This window comes from Eleginops maclovinus, chromosome 14, assembly GCF_036324505.1.
Source record: "Eleginops maclovinus isolate JMC-PN-2008 ecotype Puerto Natales chromosome 14, JC_Emac_rtc_rv5, whole genome shotgun sequence".
NCBI classification, from domain to species: domain Eukaryota; kingdom Metazoa; phylum Chordata; class Actinopteri; order Perciformes; family Eleginopidae; genus Eleginops; species Eleginops maclovinus.
Genome location: NC_086362.1, coordinates 3,752,776 through 3,769,872, shown reverse-complemented (window position 1 = coordinate 3,769,872; position 17,097 = coordinate 3,752,776). Strand labels below are relative to the sequence as shown.

The following is a 17,097-nucleotide window of genomic DNA, read 5'->3' as shown; positions in this document are numbered from 1 at the left end:
GACCAATCACAACAGAGCCAGCCAGCTAACCAATCAGAGCAGGCTGGGCTCTGGTTTCAGACAGAGGGTGAAAAGAGATGCTGCAGCACAGGCAGTATGAGGAGCTCAAAAAAAAAAAGTCAAAATTTGAAAAAAGAAGAAAAAAAGCGATAATTTTGAAGAAATACAAAAAAAAAATGTCATTTGAAAATCAAATCTGAAGTTGGGAGATTTTTGAAAGAAGATGCTTAAGGCCACATGAGAAGGGAGTTAGAATAATTAGAAAAATAGTGGGACATTTTTAAAAGTTTTGTAAACCCAAGATTTGGAAATCCGTAGTTTCATGGTTGAATCACACCTTTCAAAATAGCATGTTCTGGATGTCATCTGCATGTTTTTTTATACACATTCAAATCTTAACAGAACTTTTAAGAGTTAAAGAAAGAAAAAAAATGGGCAGAGAGGGAACTGTCGTCGCTCCTCCACATGTTCCTGAGCATGTTGTGAGACTCGTATAGAGCAGCTAATGGATCAATGCTCCATACTGTGCCAGTGTTTTCTCCACTGCTGGGGCACTGTAAGGTTCCCTTTTCACACTTCCCTTTCTATGAATCAAAGTCAACTTGAAAGCTTTTTGTTACAAAAGCAAGATCGAACAAATGCACCGATTTGACTTACCGTTAATACTGTTGCAGAATCAGATTCTCTTTCAGAGCTGACTCTGTTCCTTGTTTGACAAAGTTTGTGATCTCCTGTCTGTCGTTTATCCTGAGAGCATTTCCATAAATCCCAGCATGCTAATCAACATATGGCCTCCCAGGCAGCCAAAGATCATCAACTGACTCATACATCACCCGCTGAGAGCTATTTGAATATCTGATGAAAAATAGGTTGTTTTTCGATACATCATGTGTTCAGTTTTTCCAAATGTTGGCGTTTCCAATAATTATGAAAAGGGAAGTTAAACCTTCTGTGCTAAAGGGAAACAATTATCCAGTCTAGATTGGTATGTGTAGGTAAATGCGGATGCCTGTGTATCTGTGCGAATCTAAACGGTAATTGCTGTTGCTCCAATTCAAATGACTTATTTGCATACATTAACCACAATGTGCCCATTGTTTCAGAGGAACCAGACGGTGAGAGCGCTCCATTTCATTCAGCTGGTCACAGGTGGAGGTCATTCACACCGTGAGAGTCACACGTTTTATGCACGCCGTGATTTATTCGCTTAATCTGTTGACATCCATGCACCGACCTTCACCCCTTCATCCAGGCATAAAAAGGTTTTCAACTTTAGAGAATTTCTAATGTTTCCACAGCTGTGTTTATTTAATACACAGCTGTACAGAACTGCACTTACAACAAATGAAAGAAAGTAAATGAGGTGTAGTCTTTTACTTAGTAATGAAACCAGATGAAAGAGAATTGTCCTGGATGTTTTATAAGTGTGTCTGTGACCCTCGTGTTACAAGATGAATCAAAGTGGCAAAAGCACATCAGTTCCTCATTAAAAAAAGAGTCGGCCTCTCTGCTTTTAACTATGAATGAAGACTAGTTCTGTGTTAGTCTAAATGTAGTTGTTGTTGAAGACACATCGAAGGTCACTTTTCCCAGCACAAAGCCCGTCTTTTCTGGCGTATCATGTGAGCGAGGGTCGTAAACTAATCTGCATCTAAAAGTGTTTTCCAGCCTGCTACTAATGTTACATTTTGGGCCTTAAGGCAATATCATTCAACACAATCAAATGTAGTCATAAGGGTTTGATCAAACGTGTGTCTGTGTAGATGGATTTGTGATGGTGCTTGTGTATTTGTGTTTTTTCATCCTTGCCCTGACGACAAAAGTCTAATTCATGTCCAGTGGAATTATGGACACATTGCAGAGCCAAACAACTTTTTTTGTGGACTAGTATTGAAGCACAGTTTGAAAGACGGAAGGTCATGAGAAGCACCGTTTTGGAAATTTCCAGAACACAAAATATTGCTCCGAGCGCCTCGTTTCAAAACCATGCTCTGTCGTCTTGTACTTTTAAAGAACTTTTTTTAAAGAATGTATATTATGTATCTTCTGGCCAAAGCGACAATTTATAAAGGGTACCTTCAAATAAAAACGGGAACATTCACACGCACCTGAGGCATGTGAACCCATCAGAAGACCTTACCACTATAGCCGCAAGCAGGACCATGTCTCTCAGCGGCTTCATGTGTGGACACTTTGCTCTCCTACTCCTGTGAACGTCTGGTTTTAAGTTACACTTTAAAGACTGTGCACAAGAGCTAAAGCAGCTGTGCACATCACACCCACGTATGAGCATCTTTGAGGACTGGGTAGAAGTTATCTCAAGGACACATCTACAGAAATCTAGATATTTCCTGCTGTTTTCCTACTGTTTAAATGGTACTGCATGGCACCCTTTCTTTCAGGGGGACAGACATGAGAACCTGAGGGATGATTTAACTTCATTTAATGGATCAACACCCAGCAGCACTGATCCTGTTGGCTCGCTGTCACTTTTAGAAAGAATGGAGTTGGGGTTGGAGGGGTTGAGGGGTTGAGGTGCTTTGGATCGTGTTGTGATGGGAGAGGGAGAAGCAGGAGGCGGGATTTGCAGACCGGATAGCACAGTGACATCAGCTTTGAAAAATGTGTGTGTGCAAATGTGTGTGTGTGTGTGTGTGTGTCTGAGTGTGTGCCAGTGTCTGAGGAAAAGCAGAATCGGGAGGAAGTGGGATGGACAGAGCTCTCACTTTGTGTTTTTTCCTGGGGAGGCAATGCAAGGAGAAACAGATGATCGAAGAAATGTATGAATGATAATACAACATGTTAACATCAGTTTGCAAACATAGCATGTAGCACATCTTAACATCCAACCTTACATCCATGCTGACAAGATTTGATAGTGGATCGTTTTTGCTAGAATACTTCACTTTTACTTTTGCTAAACATCAATTTGTTTCACAATCGACACCATGTTTACCAATGTGTAGATGTATTACTGATCAAATGACTGAGTATGATGTATGATACCCTTTTTTTAAATTAATGTACAGCTTGGCCAGCTCTAAGTAGACAGGCTTGTAGCTGCATCCCAATTCAACACTAGCAACCTAAAAGGACACATTTATCGATAAATGCTATCATGTCAATAAGGACCAAAATCCCTGAGGAATGTTTCCAGCACCTGGTTAAATCAATGCCACGAAGAATTAAGGCAGTACTCAATGCAAAAGGGGGTCCAACCTGGTTGTAGCAAGGTGTACATCCTTAAAGTGGCCATGTGAGTGTATATTTAAATGTAGTGGACAATTTTTTGATTCTGAAAGTAATATTTGAATTTTTATGGCGAAACTTAGCTAAAATGTTGGATTTTCCAACCCGAAAAAGTGTCACAATTTAAAACTGATTTTTGTAAAACTACTACGTTTTACCCTGTGGACCAACGTAGCTATTACATTTTTTTTGGGGGGGGGGGTTTTCCCCCAAAAAGTAATTTGGAATTGGATTAATTTTTATTTTATTCCATGCAAACATTCAGTCCCTAAGGGGTTTACTCATATACAGTCGATGGGTTTACTGAGAGAGTGAGACTTCGTTTGCAATAGAGGATCTCTGGATGAATCAGCCAGCGTGCTTAACCGTGACCGCGGGAGAGAGAGAGAGAGAGACAGAAAGAGAGAGAGAGAGAGACAGAGAGAGAGAGGGAGAGGGAGGAAAAGGCGTTTCCACGTTTCTGCAGCCGGTGACTGAGCAGCGGACAGCGAGGCACGCGGACAGAGACTCACGACCATCCTAAATATCTCTTGTTTCTTTCTCTCCACACTGAGTGACACTTCATCTCCCCGGTGCCCCCTTCACGGCCGCGACACCACACACCGATGCCACACATTCAAATCCATCCCTGCACGACTTAAAGCTGCAAAAAGTGACTGACGGAGTGGACTTTTTTCTTCTTCCTGTCTGTCCTCTCTCAGGCCGACAGTAACATTCCCACAGAGCTGCTTTCTGTTCCGGAGGAGATTATCTTCCCATCATCTCTCCCTGTCTGTAGCTGACTCATATTCGCTGCGTCCGGGGTGAGTACCGACTCTCTTTTCCTCAGTATTTTCCTCAAATGCAACATGTTTGTGTGTTGGGGATATTTCTTTAAGACAAAATCCTCCCGGGAGTAGTTCATGAAATGCTGGGAGTCATTCGGGGATAGGATCACTTCCCTCCTTGTATACTGTTACATGATGTCTGTGTGAGAGTCTCCTTCACAGCCTGCCTGTAAATTAGAGTTTTGGCATCAAATTTGTCCATTGCTCAGAGGTGGGAAAGTTGAAAAAATGGGGCGTTCATGACCTAAATAGATGCTCAAGTTCATTCAAATGCACATGTTTTGCAACTCCTTCTTCCTGTTAACTCCAAAAAAAGACAAAAACAATTGACAACAAGGTGAATAAATAAATCACTCATTTTTGTCTGTGTGAGATTGACTACTTCACAGACTGCCTGTAAAATGTAGTTTTCCAGCTTGTTTTGGCACAAAATTGGTCCATGGCACAGAGGTGGGAAAGTTGAAGAAATGGGGCATTCACGGTCTTAACAACAATAGGTGGAAAATGTGATAGATATGTTTTAAAATAGAAACAGGGAGTCTTCTTCTATATCTCAAATGTGCTGCGGGAGTAACGAGCCGTGTGAAATGTGCAACGCCTTGTTGACTTGCCACGACTCAGTCTTGAACTTGACTGTTAAGTGGCAAGTTGGTAAATTTCCCATTCTGAGGAGGGCATTTAACACACCATTGATTAAACTAATTGGATTGGGTTTAGTGTCGCTGGAGGCATTCACCAGTGTCCTTTTCATTACTTCCCACAATATTCCTACAGAGACACGATCTATTGACATGATGAAGTGTCTTTCTCTAGACTTATAATAAGTTGCATTACTTTTACAATGTGAACCTATAGCTGTGTTACTCTTCTTTTAAATGGGTCATTAAATCTGTATGTACACTTCACTGCAGCCAGGTTATCAATGATGTTCTGCCTCAAAACACACAGGAACAAGGTGGTAATAAACTGCCGGTGACCACCTGTGACCATCCTGGATGGCTGTGTGTGTGTGTGTGTGTGTGTGTGTGTGTGTGTGTGTGAGAGAGAGTGTGCATGTGCATGAGCGGATGGGGAAGGGGTGGGTCTTTTATGAATGGATTTGTCCGGCCTGCCAACACTGTGACTACTGCTGGAAGGGATGTGGGTGACTAGTACTCCTGTCCCTCACCAATAGCTGATTTGTATAACCCAATATCCCGGTATTGTCTCCGTTTTAATCCCCTGATAGTCTCATAAAGTAGTTCTGGCCTAGCTTTAATGCAGAATACATCATATAACACATGAAAAGCCAATAAAACACAGAATGAAATAAACACAAAGGCACAGTAGGCTGGTTTTGCAAAGCTAAGACTACATTTTTTGGTGATGTTTTGCCTAAAATTGGTGTTAATTAGGAACTCAATATAAAGCAGTGAAAGCCATTGTGATTCTGAGTGGTTTTCATGTCTTCTTCTGATGATTCTTTTCTCCTTTGGTCTAAAAGTCTATCGTCAGCTCTCAGAAAATAGTGGAAACCGTTTATTGTTATCTCACAGAGCTCAAGGTTGTGTCAAAGTGACAAACGATTCCTCGGCTATCTCGACAATCGCTTGATTGATTTTTCTAATCGCTTCACTGTCCTTCTTTTGCACCCTGACCCCCCGCGACACACATACAGTGCATTCATCCATATGCTGCGCACAATTACACAGCGTGTGTGTGTCACTTGTACAGCACGACAGCTGTCAGTCCATTTCCTGCGAGGCTGCATTCCAGTCATATTATCCCTCCACGCTTTGAACCAATCCCAGTACGGCAAAATGGTCCACTTGAAACAGTAAATGCTACAACAGTTTGCATCCCTGTAATCCAAGAATTGCATTTTTGGAGTTAGTGGATTTCCTGTTGAGGTTTTTAAAGGATATCATAAGAGTTTTGAGGATTTGGCCATGTGGTCATTGTGGTTAGAAGCAAGGGTCCTCACATCCATACAAGTATGTGTGTGTGCGTGTGTGTGTGTGTGTGTGTGTGCGCACGCCTTGACTCAGCTTTTTAGGTGCCCGTCTCCTCTCTGATACATATCGATCCATCTTCTCGGACGATGAAAGGAAAAAAAGTGGGCAGCGCAGCAGAAATGTGCTTCCTCTCTCGGGTTCACTTCCTCTGGGTGTGTGTCTGTGGTGTCGGTTGTCCCTGCGCCGCCGCCAGGGGAATGTTTGTGGTCGGCTGTTTACAGGCGCTGAGTCAAACAGTTTTCGGAAAGATCAGCGGTAAACCGGTGTAACTCTACACAATCAAAACAAAAGAAGAACATGTCAGTTTTTTTCTTCTTCAGTGGAATTCTCTATCAGAAAACTGTTCATTCTCACCGACTCCAGACAACAGAATAGACTTCATCATAACCATAAAAAAAAAGCTGTAGCTACAGTTTCCAGTTCTTATTATTAGTATTCAGGGAAGAGCATCTTTTCATCAAGAACTGAAACCAGTAAATTAACTCAAGTTTACCAAAAATGTGAAAGTCTGGTGTTGAGTCACTTCTGCAACCACATAAAAAATGAGGAATGGAATATCGTTCAGTCGAAACCTGACTCAGAAACATCTGATCTGTTTCCTCTCTCTCGTTCATTTTGAAAAGCTGTAAAATACTGCCAAAGAAAACGTGCATTTTTTCAACTTTCATGATTCATTCTTCCCAACAATGGAGCATGACTTAACACGAGTGAAATATCACAACATAATGCATAAACAGTTAAGCTGCACCGCCTGCAAAATCCAAGGATAACTAAAGCCAGTTAGATTCATCCTCTGGGGACCATGAACGTCTCTGTAAAACTTCATAGCAATCCATCCGATGGTTTCCAGACTTAAATACATATTTGAGTTAAGACGTCACAGTTTCCAGGTTAGTAAATATAGCCAGCTACAAATATGCTTTTTGCACATTTTAAAAACCCTATTTTCGACTCATCATGCACAAGTAAGATTTCAGGTTTTGCCAATTATATTGTAAAGTAATTCAACTATATATTTTAGTATTTTTTTATGTCAAAATTGACTCGAGAAAAGGCCACAAAATCTAAAGCAAAGAAAAGAGTTTTCAAACAGTTATTCCATTAGCTTGTTTTGGTAAATATTGTGTGTCAAAAACACTTCAAATTCCCAGATTCTTTCGGCACTTGCCTTCCTCAGGAGACGTCACAAAGCTCCAGTCAGAGCACTAAAAGCTTTTTTGGCTTAAATATTAAAAAGAGTCCAGTTAGAAGTCAAACTTGAGTTGATCTGAGTTGACTCAAAGGCTCTCTTTAAAATAGTTCTTATGACTGGGTTGAGGATGTACCTATGACTTGCATTGTTGTCAGTGTATAAAGCTTTAATTATCATGAGACCCAGACTAACCTTCATGCCGACATTCGATATTTAATAAAGCTCAGTAACAGCTTGATCTAGCAACAATGCCCGTCAACACGGCAATTAAGGGCAATTAAGAGCTCCACTGTTGAAACCCAACATAAGGTGCATTGTGTCAAAGTAATGACTCAGATGTCATGAAAACAAACCGTGTTTTTCAGTCCCTCGGAAACGATCACTTCCCGTCGCTGTGCATCCTCTGAAAAGCCTCCTGGTACACGGAGAGGACCGATCTGTCACTGTCAGACGACCCCGTCCTTTTCGTTTCCCATCCCTCCCCCCTGCTGAGCGTTGTTTACTTTCACCCCTGTGTGCGCCGGGCTCTCAGGAAGTTACAGAGGGTCAGTGTCATTGGTTACATCACTGCCTGTAATCTGCGCCACAGCCTCCCGCTTGCATCGTCTCTCTCTTCTAAGTATCAGGTCGGTTCTAGGTATCCATTTACAGATTAGTCCGTTGGAGCAGATGCCAACTTCCACACATGTTCCAGACGTGCAACGAGCAAAACAACGACTTGTGCATTGTTATCCAGCAGCTCAGGACAATGCTTGAAGTGATTAACAGGAGGAAGGATCTCAGTAAATGCCAATCACTCAAAACTGTAAAGGCGTATTCCTCGACCCATGCTTCACCTTAATACCAAGTTTCATGATAATAGGGAGAGTAGTTTTTCCGTGATCCAGCTGACAGTCAAACTGAGATCATTCCCTCCTCATCTGAAGTAATATTGCTTATTATTCAGGAAGTTAGCATATAAAGGAATTAAACTGACTAATCACCTTCACCTAAATGATATGACTCATCAGTTTTAGACCCCCGAGCTAAACCTCATTTGTCAAATCGATGCACGCTGTACAGCTGCAACATTGGACAAAAAGCCATTCAGATTTACAGCATGGTGGGTTATATACGGCACAACGAAAAGTTGAGTATTCGCCCTAAACATCGGAGCTAGCTTGCTGGATTGATGCACTGTACTAACATAGGAAACCTCAGTCTGAAATATCTGTCTCAGTCCCAGGAAGTGATGAAAACCACCCAGAGCTACAACAACACTGTTTTATTGTGTTGTGGTCAGCCAGACACTGGATGCTTTTTCAAACAGGAAGCAATGCCTGAAAGGGGAAGTCCAGCTTCCAGTTACATCACCGGTTATAATCAGTTGTTATTCCCTCTCACAGATTTCTCTTTCATCTTGATACAAAAAAAAGAGGAATATTTTGGGGTTGTTTTTTATAGATCTTCAACAAATCCACCCACTATCCTTACGGTATATGAACATTTACCATTTCATCTGCAGGTTGGTGTATTTGGCAGGATGATTATGATGATAGAATAGAGTGGTTTAACCTAAAGAAGACTTTTAGCTTGTTTGTATATAAGGCATGTGCATTGATTTATTATAAACTGGCCAACCCTGCGAAGGTTAAGCCTTTCTATCTCCGGCCGCAGCCACATGGACACACACACACACACACACACACAAAACAACAACTCAGATCTAATCCCTGCAGCAACTGCTTGGCTGCGTGGTCAGTTGGTTGCTGAGTGACGCCTACACCGGCTAAAAGCTACTTTTCATAAAGCCTGCTTCCACTTTTGGTGCTGGTTTTCTGCTCTCTGGTGTAATTGAATCCATGCAAACATGTCAGGCTGTAGCGATTTCAAATTCCCTCCTTTGGGTTGGATGTCAAAAGGTGTGATTTTTATGCAAAACTTGAGCAATTCTGTTGATTTTAGTGATGGTGTGGCCTGCTTTTAAAACACAGCTGTGGTTCATAAGCCCAATTTGTGTGACAGTGGCCAGAATAACAGATGAAGTGATCCACACACACACATGCAGGACACCTAAGCTTACACAGACGGAAAGAGCCACATAAACAGCAACGGTGCAGATTGGCACACGAGCAAAAACCCGTGGTTACACACACACACAATCACACACACACACACACACACACACACACACACACACACACACACACACACACACACACACACACACACACACACACACACACACACACACTTCAATTCAGGCCATTCCCCATCGCCGGTTTGCATAATATAACTGCACCGCTCGACTCCGAAATGAAACGCTTCAGCGGGTCTGATTGGATTTGATAGGAGTTGATTCGATTGAAGCAGGAGGTGAGGGAGGCGAATACAGTACTGGTGTGTGTGTGTGTGTGTGTGTGTGTGTGTGTGTGTGTGTGTTTCAGGTGCTACAGGATATTTTGTTAAGTGTCGACCTCTCTTTCTCTCTCTCTCTCTCGCTTCTGTTTTAATAATCAAATTGACTGTGAAGAAGTCTTTGCATTAAATTGTTGTCACACAGAGTAAATGTAATCACGCCAAGCTATCCGTTCCTTCCTGGGGGAAACATCATGAGACGGGATGTTCTGTAGTCAGCTGCTCCGCAAAAGCCCCCTCCCCCCTGAGTCCCCCTCAGAGCTGATGCATTTCGCATGGCCTTCTCATCCACATCTGCACAGATCCTCACCAGACAAAAACACACAAGTCACGATTTCTTTACCAGGCAGGTCGGCTTCCTGCAGCAACTTCCAGGCAAAGTTTACCTACGTGTTGCCTTCAGGGGTTGTGGGAAAGTCCAGTATCAAAGATTGAGTAAGGGTTAGTATGGGGTATTATTACCATGAAGGTGGTGGATGTGACACCTGATTTTGTAGGGGACTATTTTTTGGTAGAAAGTAGTCCCACATAAAACTGTTCAGCAGTATAGTAGTTTCGAATAAAAAAGCTAATCCTAAAAGACGAAAATGTCATAAAAAAAAGTAGTTTTTGAAGGAAAAATGTAGTTCAGACACTGCTGTCTCGTAGTGTTTTTATACACTTACTTAAAAGACTACTTTTGAGATTTTGTTAGACGAGAACATCGATACCACACTATATCTGTCAAATCTAAATATATACACCTAGGACGTGGTTGGGTTAGCTTAGCTTAGCATAAAAACTGGTAGCATGAAAATAAACACAGTCTAGGTCAGAATTGTTTTTACTCTTTGGGTTTAAAACATTAGTGGTGTTACCTTTGGACAGAGTCTGGCTAGCTTTCCCGGTTTCCAGTCTTTATGCTAAGCTAGGCTAAACTAAGCTAACCATCGTGCTAGCTAACATAGCCACCTGTGAGTGCTATCGATTTTCTTCTGTGTATGAATGCAAAGACTCAAATCTTCTAAAAAGCACTTTGAAAAGTAAGTGGAGTAGGTCTAAACTCCTGAACTGTAGTAACCCGGCTTGAGTATGTGTGTTCATCTGCCCGTGTCTCAAACAGCAAACTTTTGGCCAGTTTTTGTTTTTGTATTGCGACAGACGAACACTCAGCCTGTGGCGGTATGGAAAAGCTGGCCGTGCCCGTCGGGGGTGGGGCTGGGGTGTTAGCGCTTCTTCATCTGCTCATGGCATGATGATGAATATTTGTGTGTGTGTGTGTGTGTGTGTGTGTGTGTGTGTGTGTGTGTGTGTGTGTGTGTGTGTGTGTGTGTGTGTGTGTGTGTGTGTGTGTGTGTGTGTGTGTGTGTGTGTGTGTGTGTGTGTGTGTGTGTGTGTGTGTGTGTGTGTGTGTGTGTGTGTGTGTGTGTGTGTGTGTGTGTGTGTGTGTGATGAAGGAACTAGGGGTGTGGGTGGAAGTACGGGTCTTAAACAGCTGATGAGCCATGAGGGTGATTCAGAGCGGCCGTTTTCATGTGTCACACTTAATTAGACCAAATGTTGTCCTTATGTACTTCATGAAAAACAGTTTCTTTAAAGACATTTTAGGATAATTTATTCGTTCTGGACAACAACAATCTGGTGAAATGCATGTTTAAACCTAATACGTTTTCATGTGTGTTTGATTTTCCCGCCTGAAGCTGTCTCCGCATCTAAGTCATACATCTAAAAATGGAAATGTGCTTCCAGATTTTGTCAGTTGAAGCCACAAACATGTCTTTTCCTGCTTCTATATTATTACCTCCTTCCGCTGCTCGTGTTCATGGTTGCATGTGTATGTTAAAGTAATGTACATGTGGGAGAACAAAGCCTCAGGAATCAGGTTAACCTCCCAGCCACAGCGATGAAAAACATTCCCGTATCCTCTCTCCGCTCAAACTGATAAAATGTGATGCAGGCGTAAAAACTTGCTCTGTGTATTTTGTTTATGTAACCCCTCTGGGGACCTGTGTACCCACCTCGTGCTTGAAGTATTTCAGCTCGCACTTATGCATTGTACCGTTACACAGAAAGGCTGCTCTAGAAGCTTTCATGTTGTACCTTTTCACAGAGTTTTAGAGACTATAAAACCGAGGTGGGAAGCGAGCTGCCCACAAGCCACCTCTGCTCTCGGTGCTGTTTGATTTCAGTCCGGTTCCATATCCTTTCTTTGCAGCACTTACTATTGATCGTTCAGAACATGCTCTTATTGATGAGTTTCAAAGTGTCAACAGATACCCTTCTGCAGGTCAATTTCCAGACAGAAGCGCCAAAGAAATCCCAGTTTGTTTTTGCTGTTTCCAAACTGTTTGAACGCACGCATCTCATTACTGATTCACACTTTACTCTCGATACACAACATTATTACAAAAACATATCTTAGTCATCACAGCTCTGCTCTGTGCCTCATTTGATCCACGGTCTCCTGGTGGTGCTCTAGGTGGGGGTTGGGCAGATGGGGAACAATCGAGCAGGAAAGTCCATTTTACTTCAGCATTAACAGGAAAGGCTCATAGTGAGAGGGAAACATTAAATAACCCTACGTTCTTTTTTTAAAGACCTCACACAGCAACTCGTCTCACATTAGCGGGACAACAAGGATGTGTAATAGAGCAAAGTGATCTTAAATTGCCGTATTACATAAGCAGTAATTGCATCGTAGCAATAGGGGTGATGAAAGTTGCGTTCGAGCCGCGGTGATAATTACTGGCAGAAGACACAGAGCTGTGAGCTGTTTTGGTTGCTAAGGCAATTGGTTTCGTAACCAAGGAGCTAAGCTGTTATGATGATAAACCACATCTGCGTCTCGTGATGATTCAGTTCATTCATGATCAGGTGAAAAGGCGGCGATTGTCCTTTGCTGTAATTGTTGGCCAACATTATGAAGTACCACGTATCTGAAAGAGGACGTTTCATCATGGATTTCAAAGATTGGTTTTATGTTGGTAGATATTCGTGGTTCCCAGAGGATTGATCCTGATGACTCCAGTGGTAATACCCTTACCTTTCCGCTCTTTGTTTTTTTAGTCATCAACTGTTGGATGGATTGTGATGATTTATCGTTATACATTCCCAGATGATATCCCCCTGACTTCTCCTCTACCGCTACGAGGAGGTTAACATTTGTGGTTTTCAGGGAGATTTCTACACAACCGTCGAATGGACTCACAAAAAATCCAGCATCATTATGAGGTCCAAATTTTGATTCTTGACCCATTTTAGTTCAATCTGTATCTGTAAGCTTGAAGACGATGAAAATGAGATGTTAGTTATTTTCTTAATCCACTTCCCAGACAAACAGCCAATACATTGTAATCGTTGGTCAAAGCGTACCTTAAAACAAACAAGGAAATATGTTAGATAAGATCATTACCCTTCTGGTTTCTTTAGGCATCTTTCTAAAGGTGAATCCTCTTAAAACTGGGACATTAAGCTTCATTATTATCCATGATAATCGATCAACATTATATTTGGAAATCTTCCCACCATACTTTGTCTTAAATGCTCACTAGCAAATGTAATCAGAACAATATACCACCGTTGAACGAGCTTTGACACTGTGTCATGTTTATTGGTATTTGACAGGGAATGGATTCATTGCATTTGCGTTTGAAGGCCATTAGCATTTATCTTGCACACCACACGTCGTAAATCAGCCTCATGGCAGCAGACTCTTGTCCGACAGAATGAGTTTCACCCCCTTCTCGTCAGTCAACATAAACACAAACACCCCCGGAGACCTGCTCTGCCAACAGGAGCAATCATTTAACTGAGCCATTACCTTTTTAATAATGCGGAGGAGAAATAGCCAGACTGCACTTGGAGTCATGCGGAGAATTCATCAAGCGTTGTTATTATAGAAATCCATAACAGAGCCTTAATGTGAAGAGGCAAAGAAAGCAGGCAGGTAAAGCACGCCGGTTAGATTTCTTACATTTCCCCTGGTGCCAGGTGATGGACTGAATTTCATTTTCTCTGAAATATACCCGTCTTCTTACACTTAATCTAGTAATGGGACAATAGAGAGGAGGGGAAAAGAAATAAAGAAAGAGTTGAAGAGGAAGAAGAGTTTGCAGGAAGAGAAATCTGACAATTTCAGTCAAGCCTGGAGTCTGAAACACCAAATCAAATCAAAGTTTATGGATATAGCCCACTGTCACACTGTCTCGGAGGGCTGTAGATGAAAGCGTTAAGAGATAAAAACCAATAAAATGTAATAAAAAAAAGACAGGATAGAGCTGGAATTCAAACAAAATATATACAAATAAAACTAGTACCACGAAATAGGTGTCACGCTCTTAAAAGCTTTGACTGTGTGTGTGTGTGTGTGTGCGCGTGTGTGTTAAAGAGGGGTCAATGGCTCCAATATGGACAGCCATTCCCCACAGTCCCTGACCGTTTGACTCCACGTCGCCGTTAGTGAAACCGAACGTGGAGCTGCCATTAAAGATTGCCTCTCCTCTAAGTGTGTGTGTGTGTGTTCCCCCTTCAGCTCACATGATGCCTGAAACTGACGATGACTCAGACTGCACCCCCCCCCCCGTCCTTCCTCTTCCTTTCCTTCATCCTGCTCTCCTTCCCCTCTTTCCTCTCCCCTCCTCTGCTTCCACCTCCTTCTTTTCTTCATCGCCGCAGCAGTTCTTGCGTTTCTTACTGGCAGTTACCGTAGACTAAAGATCAGGGATTAGATGTACTTCAAACACATGTCCTTTTATCTTTCTCTTAAATGCTGATCACTTGTGATCAAGAGAAATAGCGCAATTGAAACACTTGTGCGCGACCTCATTAACAAAAAAACCCTTTGTTATTCAGGTCCCTTTTTCTACTAAAGAAAGCAATTCTAAACATAGAAGCACTTTTTCCAAAAAGGTCCTCCAGATTTCAAAGATGGCAAACAATGTGACAGATTGTTTTCTAATACTCTTATCATCTAAAGCCTCTCAAACCTCAATTGAACTTCCTAGAATTCCATTTTTTAGCCAGTGTTGACTGAAAAAACGACTTAATTTTTCTCCTTTTTTTTGTGCATCAAAGTCAATACGGTTCCTCCTCTGGAAACCATGAATATCTGAACCCAATTTCTCTCAAATCCATACATGTTTAAATACTTGGCTGCTTAAATAACTGCACTTGCCTCAGTGAACAGCCCGAAGGAAGAGTTCAATAAAAAATTCCTTCAAACTACTAATTAGAAAAAGGTGTCGTGCAGATCTCCATTTCTTCCCCGCTGTGCTCCTGCGGCTGTGAGCTGCATAGAGGAAGCTTTCTTGGCTTCCTCTTCTAAACAGGTCAGAACGGGGCGGAACAACATTGTTACTTTTCTGCGACAAATCCTCTTGTGCTCCTTTCCTTTCTTCAGTAACAATACTTATGCTGCATGATTACAACCAGCACTCTTTATCAAGTGTACTTAAGGATGTGTGTAGAGATGCAAGCATTCGTGTGTGTGTGTGTGTGTGTGTGTGTGTGTGTGTGTGTGTGTGTGTGTGTGTGTGTGTGTGTGTGTGTGTGTGTGTGTGTGTGTGTGTGTGTGTGTGTGTGTGTGTGTGTGTGTGTGTGTGTGTGTGTGTGTGTGTGTGTGTGTGTGTGTGTGCAGCTGCGGCTCTTGTCCACTGTGTGAGGCGAGGTTATGGCATCCTGTTCCTTTTCCTTGCTGCCTCTCCATCTGGAGCGGGGCCAGCCTCAGTGAACTCTGCATTACAGTGAGATACAGCCCCATTATCACTGTGGAGAATGCCGGCATCCGGACCAAGGCCTGCTATGTAACTGTGTGTGTGTGTGTGTGTGTGTGTGTGTGTGTGTGTGTGTGTGTGTGTGTTTGTGCATGCTTGTGTGCAAGTTTATAGCCATTTTGAGATTTATTTTCCCTACAAATACCCAACAAATTCTTGCATTTTGGTATATTGGTGGAAATGATGGTGTGTGTGTGTGTGTGTGTGTGTTTATGTTTTTGTATTGCTATACTTGTGTGGACCAAATATACATTTTTAAAAAGCGAGAAGAATCGTCCTAAGTAAGACTATTTGTGAATGTAGTGGCATAATCAGGATACGTTAATGGACGTTTTGGAGTATGAAAAACTCTCACTGGGTCATTCTGCATCCCTTTCATCATCAATTAATACTTCAGGAGTCATGCTTCTTCCTGGTTGGAGCTCCTCAAATGTGAAGGTCTGTTGCTCTTCTTAAATTTGGTCAGAAAAAAGAAACAATTTGATCGAACAAATCTATTAAAACATTTTGGGTCATGATTCAATATTTTCTGACATTTCAATAATTGGATAATATACAAAGTAATCCATTAATTACTCAATATGTATATATGACCAAATTAAACACAGATGGAATGTTGTGGTGCAGTATTAAACCTATATTATTTGTCAGATAAATGCAGGTTTCTTCTAAACCAAACAATCCGTTGATAGTTATTTAAAGCCCCAAATGTTGCCTCATTTTTACAAGACAAAAAACCCTTAGGCGTCACAGCTGCGCATTTCTGCTGATTAAAAGAAAAACACTTTCCAGCTTAGAGGTGATAAACTGATTGACTGTTAAACAATAGATGTTGTTGCTCGGGTCAATGAAAACTCATAGAGTAAACGCGTGTCTGGTCCTTTCTTTCTGTGCCGCTATTTCCCATGGCAGGATAACACTCCTGCATATGCTTCACACTCATAAATACCACAGGCCAACAATGGGAGAGACAAACATGTTGTGGAAGACGACCGTTTCTAACAGCTTGGAGAATGTGAGGAATGAGCAGGTGTCCGTTAAAATACAGACATACAAATAGACGGTGTGACAATATGCAGTGGATGGAGAGCAACGGTGTGTCATTAAGATAAGGTGCTCCATCTGGGATGATGCAGGAGCCAAACAGGAACTGGTTTTTCATCCCAGTATTGTTTCTGTGCAGTCAGCGTCTTGAGGTTATTTATACGAAGGTGCAGTGTGCAACAGGAAGTAAGAAACAAACCCTGCGCCATCAAAGTCAGGGTGGACCTTTTTATCTGCAGTGCATGAGAGATACTGACCCAGCATGTGGGTCACTGGTTTTGTTTCACTGCCTTTGTTGGCAAGAGAGAGAGGATTATGTGTGTGTTGGAGGTGTTGTTGTTGTTGTTATTTCAGGGCAGAAAAAGCCACGTCACTGTCCAGGCTGTAGTCATTTTTCTGCTACAGTCAAAGCGTTTAGGGATGATAAAGTAAGACCCAAATTCAGCTTGTTTTTCCATCCATTTCTGTTTGTTCTTCTCAATGATTCAGCATTTGTTTGGGGGTTTTGGTTCCCTGAGCGGAGTCTCCCAGGTATGTGCACCGTAATGCGCAATCACCACCAATCAAATAATTCATATTCAAGACTAGAGTTGGACATGAAGGAAGTACGTGTCTATGATTGGTCGAATATTTAAGAAATGACA

General features: G+C 42.0%; 1 protein-coding gene across 2 annotated transcripts in view; it reads left to right on the top strand.

Annotated features, from left to right (window-relative positions):
* The first annotated feature begins 3,727 nt into the window (after positions 1-3,727).
* The window catches only part of LOC134875983 (astrocytic phosphoprotein PEA-15), a 36,395-nt gene continuing 23,025 nt past the window's right edge, over positions 3,728-17,097 (top strand). For both annotated transcript variants that reach the window (XM_063900778.1, XM_063900777.1), the window contains exon 1: positions 3,728-4,052. The gene's annotated coding sequence lies outside the window, so the exon portion shown is untranslated. The remainder of the gene's footprint in view (positions 4,053-17,097) is intronic.